The sequence below is a fragment of the Papio anubis genome, chromosome 1, assembly GCF_008728515.1.
Source record: "Papio anubis isolate 15944 chromosome 1, Panubis1.0, whole genome shotgun sequence".
Classification (NCBI taxonomy): domain Eukaryota; kingdom Metazoa; phylum Chordata; class Mammalia; order Primates; family Cercopithecidae; genus Papio; species Papio anubis.
In genome coordinates this window covers 15,022,583-15,044,919 of record NC_044976.1, presented here as the reverse complement: position 1 = coordinate 15,044,919, position 22,337 = coordinate 15,022,583, and the positions used below count along the sequence as shown (strand labels likewise).

General features: G+C 48.4%; 2 non-coding genes and 2 pseudogenes across 2 annotated transcripts; 1 reads left to right on the top strand and 3 right to left on the bottom strand.

Moving 5' to 3' along the window:
• Window positions 1-8,214: 8,214 nt before the first annotated feature.
• On the bottom strand, window positions 8,215-9,357 carry LOC110742957 (annotated as a pseudogene).
• TRNAE-UUC lies at window positions 8,609-8,681 on the bottom strand. Its single transcript has one exon. It is a non-coding gene; the product is annotated as a tRNA-Glu (tRNA).
• Window positions 9,358-12,168: 2,811 nt separating the features above from the next.
• LOC101026016 lies at window positions 12,169-13,116 on the top strand (annotated as a pseudogene).
• Window positions 13,117-15,492: 2,376 nt separating this feature from the next.
• Window positions 15,493-15,563, bottom strand: TRNAG-CCC. The gene has a single exon. It is a non-coding gene; the product is annotated as a tRNA-Gly (tRNA).
• Between the last annotated feature and the right edge of the window lie 6,774 nt (window positions 15,564-22,337).

The following is a 22,337-nucleotide window of genomic DNA, read 5'->3' as shown; positions in this document are numbered from 1 at the left end:
GCCTGCATAGGATGGAATCCATTGAACTGGGGTCACAAATTATTCTTGGCTGGGTTAGGCGTGCAGACAAATGAGGAGTTCCAGCCCTGTCTGCCACAATACCTGGCATCTTTTCACTCAAATTTTGACAGTGCTTGTTGCTGTTGGAAACTCTAGTAGTTAAAAGCAGCGAACATTAACATTTTTCAGGAATCACGTCATGCCGGGGAACTGGGAGGGTTTGTGTAGTGTAGTCAGTACATGTTCCACGTAATAAGAGACCACAGGTTTCAAATTGTGCAGCAGCACGCTGAAACTTTCTGAAGGTTGAAGCCGTGGTGAGTTCTAAAGAAACGAGGAATGCCATTACTAATCAACAAATCTGCTCCCAGCGGGCCACGCCAGGTGCCTGAATCCAGAGTGGTGGGAGGAAGGGCATTGTCAGCCGGGCCATCGGCCCCAGGCAGAAAGGGGGAGGTTGAGGGGTGGCCTACCCTGGTAGAGTTTGATCAGGAAATCTCTAACGTTTACTGTACATTCCTCTTTAACGCCTGAATTTCTCCCACAGGCTGACAGTGAATAAAGTGATTACCTCTCTGAAAGCTCAGGAGTTATTTCCTGGGGGTGCTGTTTGGCTGCCTCCCCTCTCAGGCACGGATGGAACGTTGAGGATTTGCCTGAGAGAAACCAATCTGGGCTTTAAAATGGACCTCAAGCCAGGGGTGAGTCTATATTCCATCGTAGCACCATTAAGAATAGATAGGGTTTTTGTTTTTTTTTTTTTTTTTTTGTTTTTTTTGGATGCCAATCCCTGCTGGCCCCGCCAGGCTGGGTGCAGTGGGTGCCGTCTAAATCACTGCAACCTCCACCTCCCACGTTCAGAAGTGAGATTCTGCCTCAGCCTCCCGGTGGCTGGGATTACAGGTGTGCACCAGCAGCTCAGCTAATTTTTGTATTTTTTAGGAGATGGAGTTTCACCATGTTATTCAGGCTGGTTTTAGTCCTTTCCTCAGGTGATCCACCCCACTTCAGCCTCGAAGCACTGGGATTGCAAGGGTGAGCCACTGTGCCCCACATGGCCATATTTTTTTCCGGCCAGGCTGTGCAGCTCACGCCTTAATCCCAGCATTTTTGGGAGATGGAGGTGGGCGGATCATTTGGAGTCCAAGAGTTTGAGACAAAGCAAAGTATTTATCGGTAGAAACGCTATCTTACTAAAAATCACAAAAAGGGCTCAACCAGCACCATATTGGTGTGCCCTCTTCAATCCCAGCCCTGAGGCTGGCAGGGCAGGAGAATCACTTAATTTCAGGAAGGAGAGGTTGTGGTGAGCCAGTCTACCACCGCTCCCAGCCCTAGTGACTGGCAGAGAACTCATATAAAAATGTTTTTATATTAACAATGTATACCTTTCCTACCCCAAATAATCTTTCTCAAGAAAACTGCTGTTGCCCAACCACCCTCCAGAGGCTAGGAACCGAAACAGTTTAATAGACACAATTCAGGATGTGTGGTGTACAGGTCGGAGAGGCTCTCACCCACTTCCTCACCCTTTTCTCCTGCTGCCTTCAATATTCTCCTTGAAGGTTTGGGAACCATGCTTCCAGGGCTTGCTTTGCCTTCCTATTCTCTGGAGGGGCAGCTTAGGCACTTGAAGCCAAGGAGTGCTGCTGGGAACTCCCCCTGGTGGCAAGCACTGGGTGTAGCCTAGGGCCCAAGGCATCCTGAATCCTCAGGGACCTGCCTTGGCCAGATCCAAGGTCCAAGGGGGCTCTCCTTTCAGCTTTCTACCAGCCCTTCAGATATACACACATCTTCTGGAGGTTCAGAGTTCTGCCCGAGGCCCAGCACGAAATGTCATGGACTCAACCCGTGACTTTTATGATTTTTACCAGGACTTCATGGATCCACCAGGAATACAGATAATGTAAAATTATTACTATTTCTAAGTGCAAAGCCGAGAACACACGGAACTTACCTCCATGGAAGGTGAGTGGAGTGGGCTGGAGGGGTTGTTGCTACACTTCAGGCCAAGCACTAATTCCTCCAGTATCGCAACCCTGTCCCCAAGGCAGACACGTTGATGAGGAGACAATGTATTACCATCTTTTATTCCAAAAACGCCAATGGGACTGGGTATGGTGGCTCAAGGCTGTAATCCCAGAACTTTGGGAGGTGGAGGTGGGTGGATCGCCTGAGATCAGGAGTTCAAGACCAGCCTGGCCAACATGGTGAAACCCTGTGTCTACTAAAAATACAACAATTAGCTGGGCGTGGTGGCGGGTGCCTGTAATCCCAGCTACTGGGGAGGCTGAGGCAGGAGAATCGCTTGAACCTGGGAGGCGGGGGTTGCAGTGAGCTGAGGTTGCAGTGAGCAGAGATCACACCACTGCACTTCAGCCTGAGGGATAGAGTGAGACTCCTCTAAAAAAAAAAAAAAAAAAAGCCAATGGGATTTTTCTTTCCCACATTTCCTCAGCTCACTGTGGCCCTGCTCCTGGCTGCTGAATCTCTATGTAGACAAGACTCACCAAGTGAGTAATAAACACTCCAGCAGATGCAACAAATGAGGTTATGTTGACAGTGAGAAACCAAAGCAAACCAAACCAAACCAAACTACATGCTTTGGCCAGAAACTGAACCTAGGGAAGAGGAAGAAATTCCACCTGAACCACTAATGCTGCTAGTTTAAAAAATTCTGCTTAGCTTACGATACATTCACTACTTCTAGATCTGATTTTGTTCACCATTCACATTAGGCCTAGGGTTCATTTTCCAGACTCTGTTACAGACATGCAAATCAACTGGTTCGAATGGAATGCAGTGGCCCAACTGTTTTCACTTACACTGAACCCTCTCATTTTTCTGGAGTTCAATCTGGGATGGAAGGGAATGACAGCCTGGTGCACAATTGTTTCCAGGCTAGGCACAATGAAAAGGATCGGTGGCAGACTCCCTGAATTGAGGAAGTGAAGCTAAGTGTCCGGGGAGAGCAAGACAGAGTTCATAGAACGAAGATACAGTGAGAAGAGAGCTGAGCAGAGAGAGAATCGGGGCATATGTACAGGTTCTGCCACCAGAGTATTCTGCAGAGCACTAGTTAGTGCATGATTGTGAAAAGAGTAGCTGACTAGGTGCCAGGAAGAAATAATCAAGAAAATCATGGAACTGTGTCTGGTACCACGGTGCAGAAAACAGTATTCTGTTCACACTTACCAGGCTGGAATTATCTAGTAATTTTAATGCTTTCTTAATAGGATATAATCAGCCTGGACTGAGCACTACTTCTGAACCACGTAAAAGTTCATAAAAGCAGATCCAAAAGATTCAACTGTTTACAGGTCACTTAAGTGCACGCCAGAAAAAATTCAAGACAATTTGTAGGAATTATAAAATATAACTTCCTGGTGGCATGCAAGAAGCTAGTATGCAAGAAGGTAAATTTCACAATGTCCAGTATCCAATTAAAGAATACCAAGTATGCAAAGAGCCAGGAAACGATGACCCATAAAGAGGGGAAATAATCAAGTAATCAAAATTGAACCAGACCTAACATGATGTTAGAATTAACAGAGAGGACAGCCAGGCGCGGTGGCTCACGCCTGTAATCTCAGCACTTTGGGAGGCTGAGGCAGGTGGATCACCTGAAGTCAGGAGTTTGAGACCAGCCTGGTCAGCATGGTGAAACCCTTTCTCCAGTAAAAACACAAAAATTAGCCAGGCATGGTGGTGCATGCCTGTAATCCCAGCTACTCGGGAGGCAGAGGCAGGAGAATTGCTTGAGCTGGGGAGGCAGATGTTGCGGCGAGCTGAGATCGCAGCATTGCACTCCAGCCTGGGCAACAATAGCGAGACTCTGTCCTGAAAAAAAAAAAAAAAAAAAAAAGAACACAGAGGACTTTAAAACAATTATTATGACAATATTTTATGGGTCCAAAGAATTAAGCAGAGGTATCGAACATATAAAAATGGCCGGAATCAAACTTTAGAGATTAAAAACTATAACATCTGAGATAATAAATTGACTGGATGCAATTAATAGCAGATTAGACACTGCAGAAAAGAAGATTAAGAAACACAAAGCCATGAATTATTGAAACATTTAAAATACAACTCATCAACTCATGGAAACAATTTTTTTTTTTTTTAAATTGAGACAGAGTGTCGCTCTGTCGCCCAGGCTAGAGTGCAGTGGAGCGATCTTGGCTCACTGCAAGCCTTGCCTCCAGGGTTCATGCCATTCTGCTGCCTCAGCCTCCCAAGTAGCTGAGACTACAGGCGCCTGCCACCATGCCCAGCTAATGTTTTGTATTTTTAGTAGAGACGGGGTTTCACTGTGTTAGTTAGGATGGTCTCAATCTCCTGACCTCATGATCCACCCCCCTCGGCCTCCCAAAGTGTTGGGATTACAGGCGTGAGCCACTGCGCCCAGCAAACAATTTTTTTTTTTTTAAATGAACACAGCATCAGTGAATGATAGTGCAAGTTTAAGACATCTAATAGGCAAGTTAAAGGAGTCCTCCAGACAGAAGGAAACTGACACCGGAAGAAAATCTGGATGGAAAAAAAAAAAAACCACTAGAAATGACATCTACATAGGCAAACATATAATTTTAACATCTGACTGTTTAGCCAGGTGTGGTGGCTCATGCCTATAATCCCACCACTTTGGGAGGCCGAGGTGGGCGGGGATCACTTCAGGTCAGGAGTTGGAGACCAGCCTGGCCAATATGGTGAACCCCCTTCTCTACTAAAAGTACAAAAATTAGTCGGATGTGGTGGCCCACGCCTGTAATCTCTGCTACTCAGAAGTCTGAGTCAGGAGTATCGCTTGAACCCGGGAAGCAGAGGTTGCAGTGAGCCAAGATTGTGCCCCTGCACTCCAGCCTGTCTAATAGAGCAAGACTCATCTTACAAACAACGACAAACAAACAAACAAACAAAACAAAAACACATCTGACTCTTTAAACAAAAGTAATAAAGATGGATTGGGGCCGGGCGCGGTGGCTCAAGCCTGTAATCCCAGCACTTTGGGAGGCTGAGACGGGCGGATCACGAGGTCAGGAGATCGAGACCATCCTGGCTAACACAGTGAAACCCCGTCTCTACTAAAAATACAAAAAAAAAAAAATAGCTGGACGAGGTGGCGGGTGCCTGTAGTCCCAGCTACTCAGGAGGCTGAGGCAGGAGAATGGCGCAAACCCGGGAGGCGGAGCTTGCAGTGAGCTGAGATCCGGCCACTGCACTCCAGCCTGGGCGACAGAGCCAGACTCCATCTCAAAAAAAAAAAAAAAAGATGGATTGGAAGGTTTATAACACGTGTAAAGTAAAATGCATGACAACAGCATAAAGACAGGGAGAGGAGTAATGTGAAGAGGTATGGTGCCACTTGAAGGAGACTGCGATGGGTTAATTTTTGTGGAAAGGAAGGCAGAATATTTGAAGTTTCTCTCTTCATATACTTTCAGGTTCCCATACATACAACCTAGTTTGTTCTGGAGGGATCTTATTTTCTAGGAGGCTCGGAGGGGGAAACTTCAGCTTTGTGTCCTCATGGAATGCACAGGACACAAGCGACTGGTCTTTGACTTTTAAATACAGTGCAAGGCCTGAGGAGAAATAACTGCAATTTATTATTATTATTATTCTAATGAGATGGGATTCTCACTGGTCTTGAACTTCTGAGTTCAAGTGAGGCTTCTCCTACCTTGGTCTCTCAAAGTGTTGAGATTAATAAGCCTGAGCCACCGTGCCTGGTCACAACTGCCAACATTTAAAAATCACGCCCATCAACCAATCAACCTTTCGGTTAACAGCCGAACGCTACCGACACATGCCACAGAGATAACCTTAATTCGCGGGATTTCATCTCACACCATAGGATTAAGCAATCACTGAACTTTAAGTGTTGCCCGTTCGCTCTCTGCAGGAAAAGTGTGCAGACAACAAAGCTTCAGAAAACCGAGAGGCTGAGTCGACTCCATTGTGTTGTTGCATCGCTAGAAACGCTGCATTGCATCCTCTCTGAAGGCCAGAAGGGCATGAACGGCCTTCACCCCTGGCGCTGGACTTCTCGGCCCTTCCAGCCATTGCCTCTGAAAAAATACTCCTGATCTGCGACCGAAGCCTCCTGAGCCTGGAAATTAGGAAGCTGAAGGCCCCACGGCCTCTACACAGCTCTTCTGTTTTGCTTTTGTTTTGTTTTTGCGCTGCCTTCAGGCAATCATCTGCTCATTGCTCTCCCTCACTCAACTCGGCTTCAAAAGATGGGGTCTGTGGGCTGGAGCGAGAAAGAGGCAGGGGAGTCAAAAGGGAAAAAGTGAAAAGGAGGGAGAAGCAGGGGAGACCAGGACGAGACAATGGGACAGCCCAAGATGCCCGGGCAGAGGGGACAGGTGGGATGCAGAGAAGATGGGACATGTATCAGAATGGAGAGGGGGAAACGGGGAGAACACTGAGAAAATCACAAGAACCCAGAAGGCCTAAGAAGAAAGTAGTAAAATAGCATAATGTTTTACATTAAAAAATCGGGGACTAGGCGCTGGTGGCTCACGCCTGTAATCCCAGCACTTTGGGAGGCTGGGCGGGTGGATCACTCAACTCAAGTCAGGAGTTCGAGACCAGCTGGGCCAATATGGTGAAAGACCATCTCTACGAAAAATACAAAAATTAGATGGGCGTGGTGGCACATGCTTGTGAAAAGCCAGCTACTCTGGAGGCTGAGGCAGGACAATCGCTTGAACCTGAGAGGCAGAGCCAAGATGGCGCCACTGTCCTCCAGCGTGGGCGACAAAGCGAAATTCTCTCTCTCAAAAAAAATATGTAAATAAATAAAAGAGGGGTGGGGAAGCAAAATGACGAGCAGTAAGTGTGGGGCGACTGGGATTCTATAGTGAGCACTCTGCTGTACCTGCAGCAGCAACCTCTGTTTCTAGTCCCATCCTGCTACAGTCAGGACTCCCCTATCTGGACCCACTGGGGCCAACCAAATGCCCTGGTTTGCTTTTAATTCCTGCACCAGCCAAGTGGCCTTTATCTGCAGCCAGAAAGCCAGAAAGCCAGAAAGCAGGGTTTACCACTGGCCCCACAGCGCCATACTGTCTGGGGAAAAGAAGGAAACCCAATAGTACACAAACAACGGCCCAAAGAGAAACCTTCCAGGTGCCCTATGCCTCACTGCTATAGTATAGAAAATATCGAAAGCAACTCTCAACCTAGCTGGTCTGTAGCTTCCTACCTAACAAAATAAATGTATTGCAGTCTCTGGTTGAGATATTTCAAATATTTGGTGGAGCTTTTAATGAGAGAGAGAGACTCGAGTGTGGAAGAAAAAAATGAGGGGTGGAGGATGAGGCGACTTTAGGACAGAAAAAAAAAAAAAAAGACAAGGAAGCCACGTAAACGTTTTAGGGTGGGCGTGAGGTGATGTCAGTCTTGAATCCCGTTATGTTAGGTAAAGAGCGCAGCCCTCTTCTAGCACAAACACGGTTTTCCACATTGAGGAAATCACAGGATCAGCAACCTAGAGCTGACAGTTTCACTCTGGGAGAACCCCCTTCGTGACCACACGGCCCTCCCCCTCGGGCCAGGTAAGTGGGAATTAGCCCATGCCCTGCCGGGACAGCACAGCCCCCCGCTCAGCCACGCCTAGGGTCACCTCACACCTCCCCACTGCCGCCCCCTCGGCCATTCTTTTCCAAACCACTCTCCGCCCAGGATTCCACCGACAGATTCCACCGACAGATTCCACACGACAACCCAGGCCGCTTTCAGCATGCCCCGCCCCGCAGCCACCGCGCCCTCTCACCCCCGCGGTTCTGCCTGCCGCCTCTGCCCAGTCTGGGCACTTCACTCCTTTGGCCCTGCCCCCTGAGCTACAGTGACGTGGGTTCTCCAACCTCTGGTGAGCACTGAATGGAAAAGGGGGAGCGTGCGCAAGTTCTTGGTAGAGTGTAGACATTGTGGGATTTGACTGTTTTACCATTGCTTCGACGTCCTAGTGCTGATTTCTACACCTGCCTTCTGCTTAGGGCACCGGCAACAGTTTTCCATTTGTGCCTGCTCCACCTGCTGCGTCGCTGTCGGTCAGCGCATCAGCCTCCCTACCGCTCAATCAGCAAACCGGATCACCGAGATCTCAAGCACCCGCCGCTCACCTGCCTCCTTAACTTTCTGCTGGCATCGCTGGTCGCTTCTTCCGGGAAGGGCCTAACGAGCACCTAGCTGCACGAAGGTGAGGAGGCTCCGCTGACTGGCCGGTGCCCGTGTCCAGGGCTTGCACAAACGCCAGACTTGGCTTGGCCCCTCTCTTAGTTATTCGCAGCTCAGCTCGATAGGCGCCTCCAGGGCGGCTACGGCCAAGAAACTGGGCTTATTGGGTGCAGCTCCATGGGGGCTGGCATCTCTGCACGGCTGTGTACCCTTCCGCGAGACGCTCAGTCGCTCTCTTTAGTGCAGATGACGGACACGGAGATAAATAGGGGTGGTGTGCCCTGAGAGGTGGTCTACCAGGACTTGCGCTTCTTCGCCCGGGTTTGCCCTCGCTACGGAAAGGGCTCTGCATCCGGCCCTTGGAGCTGAGAGTGTAGTAAAGTAACATTTCTGCGGGAGGGCGGCCAGTGCAAAACAATTCCCTGACCGGGAATCGAACCCGGGCCGCGGCGGTGAAAGCGCCGAATCCTAGCCACTCAGACCACCAGGGACATATGAGAGGCTCCTTGCTCTCTCTTCTTTGCTCTGAAGCCACAGTTTCCCTGTGCTCTGGGAGGACTTGGGCCTTGTGAGGGTCCCTCTTTGCTCCTGGAGTCGTCTCATAAGGCTCTTCCCTCCCTGCTTTCTTCAAAACAGCGAGCCTGCAGGCGACACACCGAGGGCTCCGAGAGGGACACCAAGGCTAGGAGTCCCAAGTCCTGCAGCGAGTTGCAGCGACCCGGCCGCAGCTCACCACTGAACTAGAGATGCGCCTTTGCGAGGAGGCAGTAAATGACCAGACGGTCGCGGGTCGCCAGGTCCGGAGCTGCGCACCAGATTGCCAGGAGGCGGTGGGAGCCGGTGGGAACCGGGAGGCGCCGGGGGTAAGACGGGGGCACCCTCTGTATCATAAAGGACCCAGACCCCGGCACCCTCAACATCATAAGGAACCCGACGGATGCGGAAACCGAGACGGGCTGGATGGGAAAGTCTTTCCAGGAAGGCCTGGGGCTCCCCAGCTGGTCTCCGACCTTCCGCTGTAACCTGTGACACCTGCCATTTTCCCATCTTCGGCGAAGGCAACGCCACCCTTGCGTTTGCTCGACAAAATTTCCAGAGTTCCCTCTAACGCTGGAGTCTTATCCTCAGATCCGAGATCCAACTGGTCACCCATTCGTGAGTTCCCATCGGCCAAGTGCGTGGGCATTGATCTACACGCGAGTTTCTCCTCCTCTGCCAAATGGCTACTTCGGGGCGGGGGAGGGGCCCTCCCGCGGTGGATCGTAAGGTGTTTAGCAGCATCCGTCCCTCCGCTGACTAGATACAAGCCGGGGGTTAACATTGTCCCTCCCCGCTTCCCCCAGTCGTGGCCTAGTGTCCCAGCGAGGATGGGAGAGGCGTGTAAGGGCGAAGTTGCCCCCTCTTGAGAACCATTGCTGCGGGTTGCCGTGCTCTCTGAACTTGTGCAGAGGACTCTCCAGATGAAGGCTCAGGGCTCGATCCAGCTCGAGACACCCTCGCTCCCCGGCACAGTCCGACCTTAGGATCGGAGGCTTTTAACATCTCCAAATCATGAGATTCGAAACCTTTAGGTCTTTTCTTCCGTTCTGTCCTCCAACTGCCACTCTGGGAGCCTAAGCGACCAGGGCCAGCCAGGCAGAGGGCTGGGTCTGCCTCAACGAGGCTCCTCGCCCGTCTTGAAGCTTCAGGCCCCTTTCGGTTGCAGAGAAATTTTATGGGCCACTTCCTTCGGCATCCCCGGGGGCAGGGGCGCGGTGCGTGGGGAAGAACAGGGTTTGACTGCGGTTCTCGACCCCGGGCGCTGAACCTCCACCCCGGTGCGCGCGCTCTTCCAGGCTCCTGTTGGTCCCACTCGCCAGGAGTTAGGTCTCGGGTCAGCCTGAGCTCCCGAGACGCCCAGGCCCGGAAGGACACGTAGGGGAAACCGGCTGTTCACTTCTGTCCTTTCCCTTTTCTGACGGGAAAGAAAGGCGGCGTCTTGTCCTGTCCTGTTGGGTAGGCGGAAGAGAGATCACAGGGAGGACAAGAAAATCCTGTGTGGTTTCAGGATCTAAAGTTACCAGGAAGTCGACCTAACCTCCTCGGGAGGTCCTCCGGGTCCTCCCGAGGCTGGCGAAGGTGAATCGAGTTTCTGTCTCCAGTTTGCCAAGGCGGACATACCGACCTGTCCACTGTCCTCTTTCATATGCAAAATGTCAGCTCTTCCTGTTTCTAACTTGCAACATCCCGCCTGATGACCAGCTTAGCAAATTAGAGACCCTCCATGGAATTCCATCTCTGTGTTAGTTCAGCCTTCTATAACAATGTACCGTACACTGGGTGACTAATTCACAACAGAAATTTATTTCTCACAGTTCTGGAGGTTGGTCCGACATCAAGGTGATAACATGGTAGGGTTATGGTGAGGGACTTTTTTTCTGATTGTAGACTGCCACCTTCTCATTGTATCCTCAGGGGCAGAAAGGAGGGTGAGAGGAAATACGGGGTCCCTTTATAAGGGCATTAGTCCCATTCAGACTAATGGGATTAAATCCACACTCTGCGCTGAGTGTTGTGGATTTTTTGCATGTTCATTCTCCCAGCAGACAACTGGAGATGTATTGTCCCCAGAGGGTACAATAGAGAATCTTCCATCACAAGTCAGCAACCAGCATATGTGAGTGAGAGCATGTGTCTGACTCCGAAATGAGAGTGTATTAGTCTGTTTTCACGCTGCTGACAAATCATACCAGAGTCTGGGAAGAAAAAGAGCTTTAATTGAACTTACATTTCCACCTGGCTGGGGAGGCCTCAGAATCATGAGCAAAGAGCACTGTATGGCAGCAGCAAGAGAAAATGAGGAAGAAGCAAAAACAGAAACCCCTGATAAACCCATCAGATAGTGAGACTTATTCACTATTAGGAGAATAGCACAGGAGAGACCCACCCCTATGATTCAATTACCTCCTCCTAGGTCCCTCCCACAACACATGGGAATTCTGGGAGATGCAATTCAAGCAGAGATTTGGATGAGGGCACAGCCACACTATATCAGAAAGGGATGAAGTGACAGCATATCCTGGTGTGTGTGATGGTTTTATGAGTTATTACCTATTTCAAAATTTATTGCAATGTGGGAAAAAGAACAAGGACTTGTACTATCAGACTTTAAGGCTTCCTATAAGATATTATAGACAAGGCATCAGAAGTGACAAATAGATAAACAGACTGAGTTAAAGAGACCGCAGAGCAGTCCGCGGCTAGGCAGTCAATAAATGGGTCTTCAATAAAAGCAGTTCAATAGAAAGAAAGTGAACAATTAATGGAGCTTTCATATGGAGGTAGGGGAGGCCAACAATGTTATTCTCCCTCATACTACACATAAAAGTAATTTGAGTGCATTATACACCAAAACTTCAAAGGTAAACATATAAAGCTTTTCAAAGATTAGCCTACCAACAAGTAGGACACAGAAAAGATAGATATAAAAGAAAGACATGATCAATTGGACTTCATCAACATTAGCCATACCTTCTCATTAAAAGATACCACAAAGAAGTGAAAAGGCAAGCCAGCCACAGACAGAGAGAAAATGGTCACAAAACATATCTGACCTCCACACCCTGTACTTATAATTATAGTGGTCTGATACACTGCACCCAGTTTCTGCTGGAGTATTTTCTGGGTGTCCCTAATGAGTAGAGGAAACCCGAAGGTGGCTCAAGCCTGTAATCAGCACTGGGAGGCCGAGGCCAGGCGGATCGAGGTCAGGAGATCAAGACCATCTGGCTAACATGGTGAAACCCGTCTCTACTTAAAAAAATACAAAAAGCGAGCCCGGGCAAGGTGGTGAGCCTGATCCTAGCTACTCCCGGGAGGCTGAGGCAGAATGGTAAACCCGGGGAGAAGTGAGGAGCTTGCAGTGAGCTGAGATCTGGCCGCACGCCAGCCCTGGGCCACAAACAAGACTCCATCTCAAAAAAAATGAAGTAAGAGAGAGTCCCATGGGATATTCCTACAGTTCCCAGATGCACAGTGGGAAAGACCCCATGTTGACCAACCCCAGGGGCCTGAAAACCTAGGTCTTCAAGGAGAGTGGAGGATACCTGGACCCTGCCCAGACCGCTGGATGGGCTGTGCCAAGAGACCCAGCAAGGGAAGGGATTTCCTCCTGCCTCAGGTTCTCTGTTGTTCTGTGTTTAGACGACCTGAACCCAACTCCCTCCCTAAGCACTGCAGATGGGGTTTTTCCAAGGGCTGGGGATGTTGCTGTCCTAAGGACAGCTGAGCAAGGGGGTTGAGGAGGAGCTTGGGTGGTGGAGGAGAGGAAACCGGGTAAGATGCGTGAAGCAGTCAGTCATACCAGGCCCAGAGAGGACCCGCTGGGACATAAACGCCTGCATGTGAAGCCAGGCCTTGGGCCACCTTGTTCCTCAAAGGAGTGCCTACTTCCATGGGGTCTTCAAAGGGACTGTGGAAAGAGAGGCCTTCAGCCCACATCTCTGAATGCTTTTCCACCACAGCATGTCCTGTGGCCTTTATCCTGCTGGTGTGGAACAGTCAGACCCCTGCAGGGCTGCAGAGCCTCTGTACCGGGCGGCATCCCAGCCTGAGTGCCAGAGCTCAGTGGGCAGGCCCCCAAGCAAGTAGAGAGGAGGCCACCTCTTGGACAGAATGTGTGGGACGAGAGCAACGGCTCATCCATTCAGGTTCCTCACAAAATGAGAGTCAGGAAGATCAGAGCAGTCCTGATTTTCCACTCAGGGCTGAAAGAAGACAAACCGAGGGAGAGCAGCACCTGGGCCAATGAGGTAGAAGACAGAAGACTACAGGTACTCCAGCCCTCAACCTCAGCCCCTCCCACCCACATCCTCCGCTGACCACCTTCCTCCAGAGGCAATAGGAATCAGATTCCCTGTCCTGGTGCTGGGAGGTACAGTGGCCTGATGGAGCCCGAGGCAGGTGTGGAAAGGTGTGGATTGTCTAACTGGAGGTTGGGAGTCCTGGGTGCAGAAGGAGAAGCTTGGAGTGCAGGATTTGGTGGTATGTGTGTGGCAGTAGGCGAAAGAGACAACTAAGCCACTTGAAATACCTTGAGAATTCAAATTTAGAAATTCCAGGGGAAGTATGCATGCAGGCATTCATGAGATCCAGAAAACAGCTGCTGCATAACTGCACGTTGCAAGCAAGCCCTAAATTGCTGAGTTTTACACAGCCTGATGCGTTCACAAAGACAATTTCTGAATAGTCTTAAGAGCAGAGGTGCACTAAAGCCACTGAGCCCTGCAGCCCAGTATCCCAGTAAGTTCTTTAAGGACCATTTATGGAAGATTTTTGGAGTTGTCCTTGGTAACCCCCAAGAATGTTTTGATTAGGAGTAGAATTTTAGATGTCTTCAATTTAAAAATTAAAACTAAAACTCTGGAACTCATAGAGAAAATTAAGAGAATACATTCACTATCCTGAGTAGAAAGATTTCTTATAGAACATAAGAGGCTTGGCCGGGTGCGGTGGCTCAAGCCTGTAATCCCAGCACTTTGGGAGGCCAAGACGGGCGGATCACGAGATCAGGAGATCGAGACCATCCTGGCTAACACGGTGAAACCCCATCTTGAAACCCTGTCTCTACTTAAAAATACAAAAAAAAAATAATAATAATAACCGGGTGTGGTGGCGGGCGCCTGTAGTCCCAGCTACTTGGGAGGCTGAGGCAGGAGAATGGTGTAAACTCGGGAGGCGGAGCTTGCAGGGAGCTGAGATCTGGCCACTGCACTCCAGCCTGGGCGACACAGCGAGACTCCGTCTCAAAAAAAAAAAAAAAAAGAGAGAGAACATAAGAGGCTTTAAAAATAAAAAAAATAAAGTTAACATTTCATCAAATTAAATGCTTTGAGAAGTAAAATTAAAATCCGAAGCCACCCAACCAACTGGACAGACCCCTTCTTGGCCAGGGAGACCCCAGAGAAGCCTTGAATACTGAGTTCCTGGCCAGAATTTGGAAGCTCAGACCCCTGTCCTTATACTCTCCCTTTTGTGGTTTAGACACAACTGACCAGCATTATTGTTAAAATAGAGGTCATAAGACTGACAGAACAGACTCCTTACAGTAGTAAGATACCACATTATAAACAAGACCCAAGGCCATGCCAGGCAAGGTTAAGTCATGCACCCCTCAATTTAAACAATAAACTATGTTCTAATTGCCACAGGTTTTTTTTTTTTTCTTCCTTTTTTTCTCTACCTAAACAAGCACAGGCCTTCAGATAAGCAATGCTGAAGCACTTGCAGCTCACCCATTACCATAAACTGACTGAGCCCTGCCTACACAAGCCATCACTACAGCTTTGATTGGACAAGACACTGATTTCAGTAACTTTCTCTTGATGGGAGACCACTGGCTGTGGACTGGTTCTGGACAGTGCACAGAGGCTGTGTTCTCGATTGCCTTTGTGTCCCTGCTTCACCTTTTGAAGCACAGGACTTTATTATAATGTATTTAAATGTTGTCTCCACCCCAAAGTGAACAGAGGTTGCATGTAACAGTCATGTTTACTCAGCATGCATGCATGTTGGTGGAGTCTGGCTCTGTCACCCAGGCTGGAGTGCAGTAGCGCGATCTTGGCTCACTAAACCTTTGCCTCCTGGGTTCAAGCGATTCTCCTGTTTCAACCTCCCAAGTAGCTGGAATAGCAGGTGCATGCCACCACATTCGGCTAATTTTTGTATTTTTAGTAAAGACGGGATTACTCCATGTTAGCCAGGCTGGTCTTGAACTCTTGACCTCATGAGATCCATTCGCCTCGGCCTCAAGAAGTGTTGGAATTACAGGCGTGAGCCACCGTGCCCGGCCAAATTTCAGGCCAACACCTGATGACACACATTACCACACACGCAAACGGAATCCCTCGCGGAACACCGATGGGCCCATAAAACACGCGGAGGCCGCGGTGGCTGACGATGTTAGCAAATTCGGGTCACGGTGTGTGGCCCTGAGGGTCCACTGTCCACCTCTGCACAAGGACCAGTCTCCACGCAGATTCTTCCCCACACACCTCCCCTTTCTTTGGGCCGCTGATGCCTCTTGGACCTCTGAGGTGACTGCCCCGCCCGCAGCTTCTCTCCTTCCAGCAGCTTCTCTGTAGTAGCTCAGCGGTAAGCCCAAGGTCTGGCAGGCGAATCAAGAACCTGATGGTTCTTTGTGATTGCACGGATCCGCCTAGGGAATAGATGAGAAACAGGTACCAATATCAAAACTGTAGTCACTCAACATAAACACATCATGTTTACAACTTTGCTAAGTGGGGTGTTGAGTCCGACAGCCCTTGCACTGGCCGGGAATTGAACCCGGGTCTCCCGCGTGGGAGGCGAGAATTCTACCACTGAACCACCAGTGCCTCTCTTTGGGAACTACCTGGAGGATAAATGAAAAGAGTATCCACAAAGACTTAGCAACTGTTCCAAGCGGCTTTTTCTAGACTTGACTAAAAGCTAACAAAGACATCCAAACCAAATGTTTTTATAGGAAACTTTTACTAGACAGTTATAAATATCACAGTAGTTCATCTGTCAGATCAAACTCTTCACTCTGAACAAGGTCTTTCTACCTGCATTACAAACTCCTACAATCAAACATCAGAAATTCATTCACGTTTCTTTCTTCTCATCCTAAATCTTCAATTGTCAACCTCAAACTGCTGCCTTACAGGTTCTGAGAAGGTAACCTAACTGGTAGTTTAGGGAAGTAAAGTTCAAATCCAGGGAGGAAGTAAGAAGCAGAAGCAGAATTAGAAGAAAGACGAAATAAAAGGACAGAATCAAGGTAGAGATAATGAAGAAACAAAGCTTGGTCCACTGAGTTAGTCTTTTGTCGCTGTTTTTTTTGGCAACAGAGTAATGATCGGTCTCATAATCATTATAATACTATTATTTGCTTGAAGATATATAAAGCATTGGAAGGAAAAGTGATATAAAAAGATTAATAATGCTTGTAGTCAATGTTTCATTGTTTGGGAGAATCCAATTTCCTAAGTCAGTATACTATGATGTATTAGCTGTGTAAGGAGTAGACCAGTTTAAGGAAATATTGACCGTCAGAATATTAACATATTAGTCTTTTGATAAAGTTCAAATAGTAGACAGATTTCTTTCCTCAATTTTCCCTGGAGACATTAAACTGAAGAGAAAAATCCAGCATTTTCCCCACGTGGGTCTGGGAGTCACTTTTTTTTTTTTTTGAGATGGAGTCTCGCTCTGTAGCCCAGGATGGAGTGCAGTGGCTGAATCTCGGCTCACTGCAAGCTCCGCCTCCCGGGTTTAGGCCATTCTCCTGCCTCAGCCTCCTGAGTAGCTGGGACTACAGGCGCCCGCCACCGTGCCCGGCTAGTTTTTTGTATTTTTTAGTAGAGATAGGGTTTCACCATGTTAGCCAGGATGGTCTCGATCTCCTGACCTCATGATCCGCCCGTTTCGGGCTCCCAAAGTGCCGGGATTACAGGCTTGAGCCACCGCGCCCGGCCAACTTTTTCAAAGATAGGAGCTGTGACATGGAATCATCCTTCTCTAGCTGAGATGCCAAGTTAGGTCCAGGTTGAGTCATAAACTTGAGCCCAACAAGGAAATCACCCTTCACATTGACCTTGCCAGCTTTGGCTGTTCTCTGTTCTTTGCCCAACACCCGAGACACACACCAGCTCTGGCCAACAAACCTTAATATATTATCTATGTCAACCAGAGCTACATTTATTCCCAAATCTCCTTCTAAAATACAAACCTGTACTTCCTACTCTCAAATTCTACATTTACAAAGGCCTCATATGCATCTCAGAGTCACAGATGGTAAAACTCATCACACCAGTAAGTTCTCTGTCAAAAAACTGGACTCCCGGTCAGGCACATTGGCTCATGCCTGTAATACTAGCACTTTGGGAGGTCAAGGCGGATGGATCATGAGGTCACGGATTGAGAACATCGTGACTAACACGGAGAAACTTCATCTCTACTAAAACTACAAAAAAAAATTAGCTGAGTGTGGTGGCACCCGCCTGTAGTCCCAGCTACTTGGGAGGCTGAGGCAGGAGAATTGCTTGAACCCAGGAGGTGGAGGTTGCAGTGAGCTGAGATCACACCATTGCACTCCAGCCTGGGCAAAAGAGCAAGACTCCATCCAGCAGCAAACTACTTGACATGTGACAAACTTTTCACAGGTTCATGCCAGTGGATTCCCCAGTGAACCAGCTCTCTTAACTCAGGCTTCCATAACAAAATACCACAGACTGGATGGCTTAAACACGAGGAATTTCTTTCTCATAGTTTGAGAGGCTGAGAAGTCCAAGACCAAACTGCCAGCCGATTCAGTTCCCCGGTGAGGGCTCTCTCCCTGGCTTGCAGACTGCTACCTTCTCCTTCTGTCCTCATGTGGTAGAGAGATAGAGAGCGAGCACTTTGGTCACTCATCTATTTCTTATCATGACACTGATCTCATCATGGAGATCCCATGGTCATGACCTCACCTAAACCTGATTATCCCCCAAAGGCCCTACCTCCAAAATACCTTCACATTGGGGGTTAAGTCTTCAATATATAATTTGAAGGGGACACAAACATCCATTCCATTACACTAGCACCTGCCTTTGCAATCCAGCCTCTGGGCCAGGCTTAGCAGTGGAGAGCCCAAGGCTTCAATTGACAGGATTTTTATGCTGTCAGGCTCTGGCTCCTTGGCTCTGGAAGCTTCTAGAAGCAGTAGGGTGATCCATCCTTTAGCAACTATACTGTAAAACACATGGTGGGTAAAAGAGTGCCCTATTTTTTGGTGATGCCCCCATTAGTGTGCTTGGCTCAACCTATTAATAGGAAGTAGTGATTGGCATCCACCTCAGTACCACCCCCTGAAGTCATCCTGTCAGTTTCCATTCCATTCTCCTATCCTTAGCTTGCTGGTTCAATACTCTTAAGTGATGTATTCCTGGGGCTCTCCTTTTTCCCTCAGAGATATCTTGTGATTTCTTTGATTCTCTCCACCATTACAGGTTAATCAGTCTAATTCTTAAAAAATCTGTAGATGAATGTTGGGAAGCTGTGAGGAGAGCCCTTGGGCTTTTTGCCTGGGTCAAGTGCAGATTCCTGAGGATTCTGGGCCTTGGTCTCCAGCTGCACTAGTGCTGGACACTTAGTCTCAGCAGCATCACCTGGCGCAATGGTGCTGAAGCGCACTGCCAAGAGGCCAGAAGGCAAAGCCAGAACCCATTTAGGCAAAATTGAGGGCGCGCGGGGACAAAGCAATAGAGAACGGTGGGCAATACAGGATCCGTACACCACGTATTAGGAATTGTATTTATTAAATTGTTGATTACCTAAGACTCCGGAGAGTAGTTTGGACACTTAACCGGTTTTCTGAGGATTATTTGGGGAAGAGGTGTGCATTCAAATGTACATACGTAATTCGTGTGATTTCGGAATATTGACTCTCGGAGTTCCAGATGTAGATTTAGAAACTTTTTTAAAAAATTTTATTTATGACATTTCGCAAATCAGCCAGATCTGCAGCTTATCAGAGTAAAGCGACGTAAAGCGGGACCCTTAGGAAATGTGCTAAGACGTCACCCACTTTCAGTGTCAGCCTGTGAACATTCAGGCGATAGAAGAGAATGAAGAGAGCCTTAAGGAATTTCTGGAACCAAAGCTAATTAATATTAAGCAGGCAGGCCGGGCGCGGTGGCTCAAGCCTGTAATCCCAGCACTTTGGGAGGCCGAGATGGGCGGATCACGAGGTCAGGAGATCGAGACCATCCTGGCGAACACAGTGAAACCCCGTCTCTACTAAGAAATAAAAAAAATAGCCGGGCGAGATGGCGGGCGCCTGTAGTCCCAGCTACTCGGGAGGCTGAGGCCGGAGAATGGCGTGAACCCGGGAGGCGGAGCTTGCAGTGAGCTGAGATCCGGCCACTGCACTCCAGCCTGGGCTACAGAGCGAGACAAAAAAAAAAAAAAATTAAGCAGGCCTCTTGCTGGCAGACCAGTGGAAATTGTAGCCTGGTCAACAATCAGTCTACATTGATGAGGTTGAAAATGCAGCCACAGGTTCAACTACTTTTCTGTTTGTTTCCCAACCTCAATTAAACTCACTAAATTTAGGGACCAAAAAAAAAAAGCAATAAAACGCTAGGTGTCCACAGTCGGTCTCGAACCAGGGACCCCTCACATGTGAAGCAAACCCGAAAACCACTACACTACAATTACCACATAGCCAGCGAAGAAGGCAAAATAAAGTCCTGAAAATCGTACATCAGCCATTTCTATTATCGTTTCCAAAGTCAGAAATTCACTTGCATTTCGAAATTCCACTGAAAAAATAAGCACCATCCATCAAGAAGACTATGGCTCCCAATAGGCCCAGGCTTAGCGTTCCGCGCCTACCCCCAAAACGAAGACCATGGGGACCCATGCCCGGGCTTCAGGGGATCCTGCATCCTCCCGCCGGGTATCCACTTCCAGAACTAAGCGCCGTCTGCGGGATCCTCCCGGCTAACACTCTCCGGCTCCCAGAAGCTGCAGGAGCCGGCGGGTTTTGAGCACCCGAGACCCGGGCGCCCTGCGCCGCGCAGCAGTGTGGACGCCGCCCTTCCAGGGATGCGGACCCCTCCTCGGGGCCTTTTCCCTGGCGCCGGCCGTCGGGGCTCTTGGCTCTTGGCGTCCTTCCAGGAACCCTAGGACCCTCCTTGCCCTCCCTTCCGCAGGCCGAGGGGAGTGAGCTGCGCGCTCTTTCCTCGCGGACCCTTTGGCCTCAGCGCCTCGACGTCTTCCTCCCAAAGGGCATCCTTCACTGCTGCTGTCTCTTAGTCTGCCCAACTCAATTTAAGTCATAGTTAATCACACTTTCCGATTTTAGCAGGTGCCAAAGCAAACGCTATGTCTCAGGACACTTGGCTGTTTGAAAATATGGGCACATCAACTCAGGCCAAGCCACGCCTTCATGAGGCCGAGTATAAAACCCTGGAAGACCCGGGATAACCCACTTAGATTTCACGGTCGCTCCTCTCTCCCTCGTCGGTCTTCCGATTCTTCTTGAAGAGCAGTTTCATTTTACCCTTTACAAAACTGAAACGTCTTATGTTTGCTTTTTGTAATTTTCCTTTTCAATAGGGTCATGGAGTGCGGATTTTAACCTAAGAGGGCAAAGAGGTAAAGACGGTTTTCACAGAAAGCGTCTGGATGGATTTTCACGTTCACATCTCAGCAGACAGCCAACAGGCAAAAAGAGTCTCCTTTTGCTTGAAGACGTTAAAATCTCTCTCTCTCTCCTCCCTCTCTCTGTCTCTCTCTCCCTCCCACCCTCCTTCCTTCCCTGTCTCTACCTCTCAATGCCAAAACTTAGCTACTCTGGAGGCCGAGGCAGGAGAATCGCTTGAACCCGGGAGGCAGAGGTCTCAGTGAGCCGAGATCGCGCCACTGCACTCCGGCCTGGATGACAGAGTGACAGTGTCTCAAAAAAAGTTTGGAGAAGAAGGTGCCATTTTCCCTAGTTGCTTTTCTTATTGCAGTGGTGACCGCATCGCCTTCACACCTGAAGTCCAAGTGCTTCCACCCTGGGGAATGTACAGACCGCTGGGTCACTGGAGGCCAGGCCGCAGTGCCGGCCTCCTTCTGCTTTTGGCTTTAACTACAGTCGGGGGGGGGGGGGGGGGGGGGGGGCGACTGGACGTCACCAGAGACTGCTGGGATATTACCCTCACCAGCGACTGGAAGGCCAAACTCCCAAAGAGGCCTACTTCATGATAGCCTTAAATCAGGAAATTTCATGAAATCCCACCCCTCTACTGCCCCATTCCCATATTCTGTCTCCTCCCCTGCCCACTCTGAGAAGATTCGCCGCCTTTCTGTTGAGTCTGGACCCTTTGGAGTCCCACATGGACAAGACAAAAGGGGCATTGCCTTTTCCTTCCTACAGGAGCGGGAAGAGCCGTCACCGTGGAGGAAACAGACTCACAGCGCGCATCTTCACATTCTTGAGCCCTGCCAGGTTCCAGCAAACCCAACAAAGCATTCTCTGAAGCTTCTCTTGGATATATACCCAGAAATGGGGTTGCTGGATCACAGGGTAGATTCTATTTTTAGTTTTTTGAGGAAACTCCATACTGTTTTCCACATCAGCTGTGCTAATTTACATACCTATTCACAATGTGTGTGTTTCCTTTTCTCTGCATTATTTCTAACACATCATTCACCTTTTTGATAAATGCCACTCTAACAGGTGTGAGAAGATATTCATTATGGTTTTAATTTGCGTTTCCCTAATGATTAGTGATGCTGAGCATTTGAGAAAAGCGAATTGTTAGTGGCTTAATGTTGAGAACTGACTTAACATTGTGACAGATAGGAAACAATAGGGTAAAAACAAAACAATGTCATTCAAACAGGATATCAGATTTGCACATAGGCCTTTGTGGGGCAAATGGGAACCCAGCGCACAAAAAGTTGACTTATGTGGAAGCAATATCACAAATGAGTTAGGAAATGTGAAAAAAATAACCAATAAGAGAGATATAATTGAAAATAGACCGAATGGATTCACACTATCACTACAAATCCTGGAAGCCCTGGGGTTTCATTTGGGAGAAAGAAATATTTGCTTTCATACATGATCAAAACTAACGAAAAAGCTAGATCCTGAGTTCCTTTTCAGGCATTTACATTTAAAACTTAAAGTTAGCCAAACAAAGTCCACTTTGAGATGGAAATATGAAAACCCAAATTACCCTGGGGAAAAATCAGATCCCTAGGCAGTGTTTGATTTTCTCACTTTAAAGTGGGAAATTAGATCAGATGTGCCTTAAGGTTTTTCTGGTGCTAACATTCATGGTTCATAATTTTTTCTTTTTAAAGAAAATAGGTATATTCAAACCAATAAAACATGATAACATATATCCAGAAGGCACTTTAATAATGGGTAAACTTCATTAAAGTTAGACATTATTTTTAAGCAGAAGGAATCCTTAAGACCTAGAAAAGAATAATGCTGTGCCCACACTCAAGACTAATGGCAAAGTGGGTTTTAGTTCAGTTACTTGGAGTTTATATGGAATGACAACATCACATAGTTTATATGAGGGGTGGGATCATAAGCTTTCAGAAGTGGTTTTATTGGGTTCCCTCCCTTTTTTTTTTTTTTT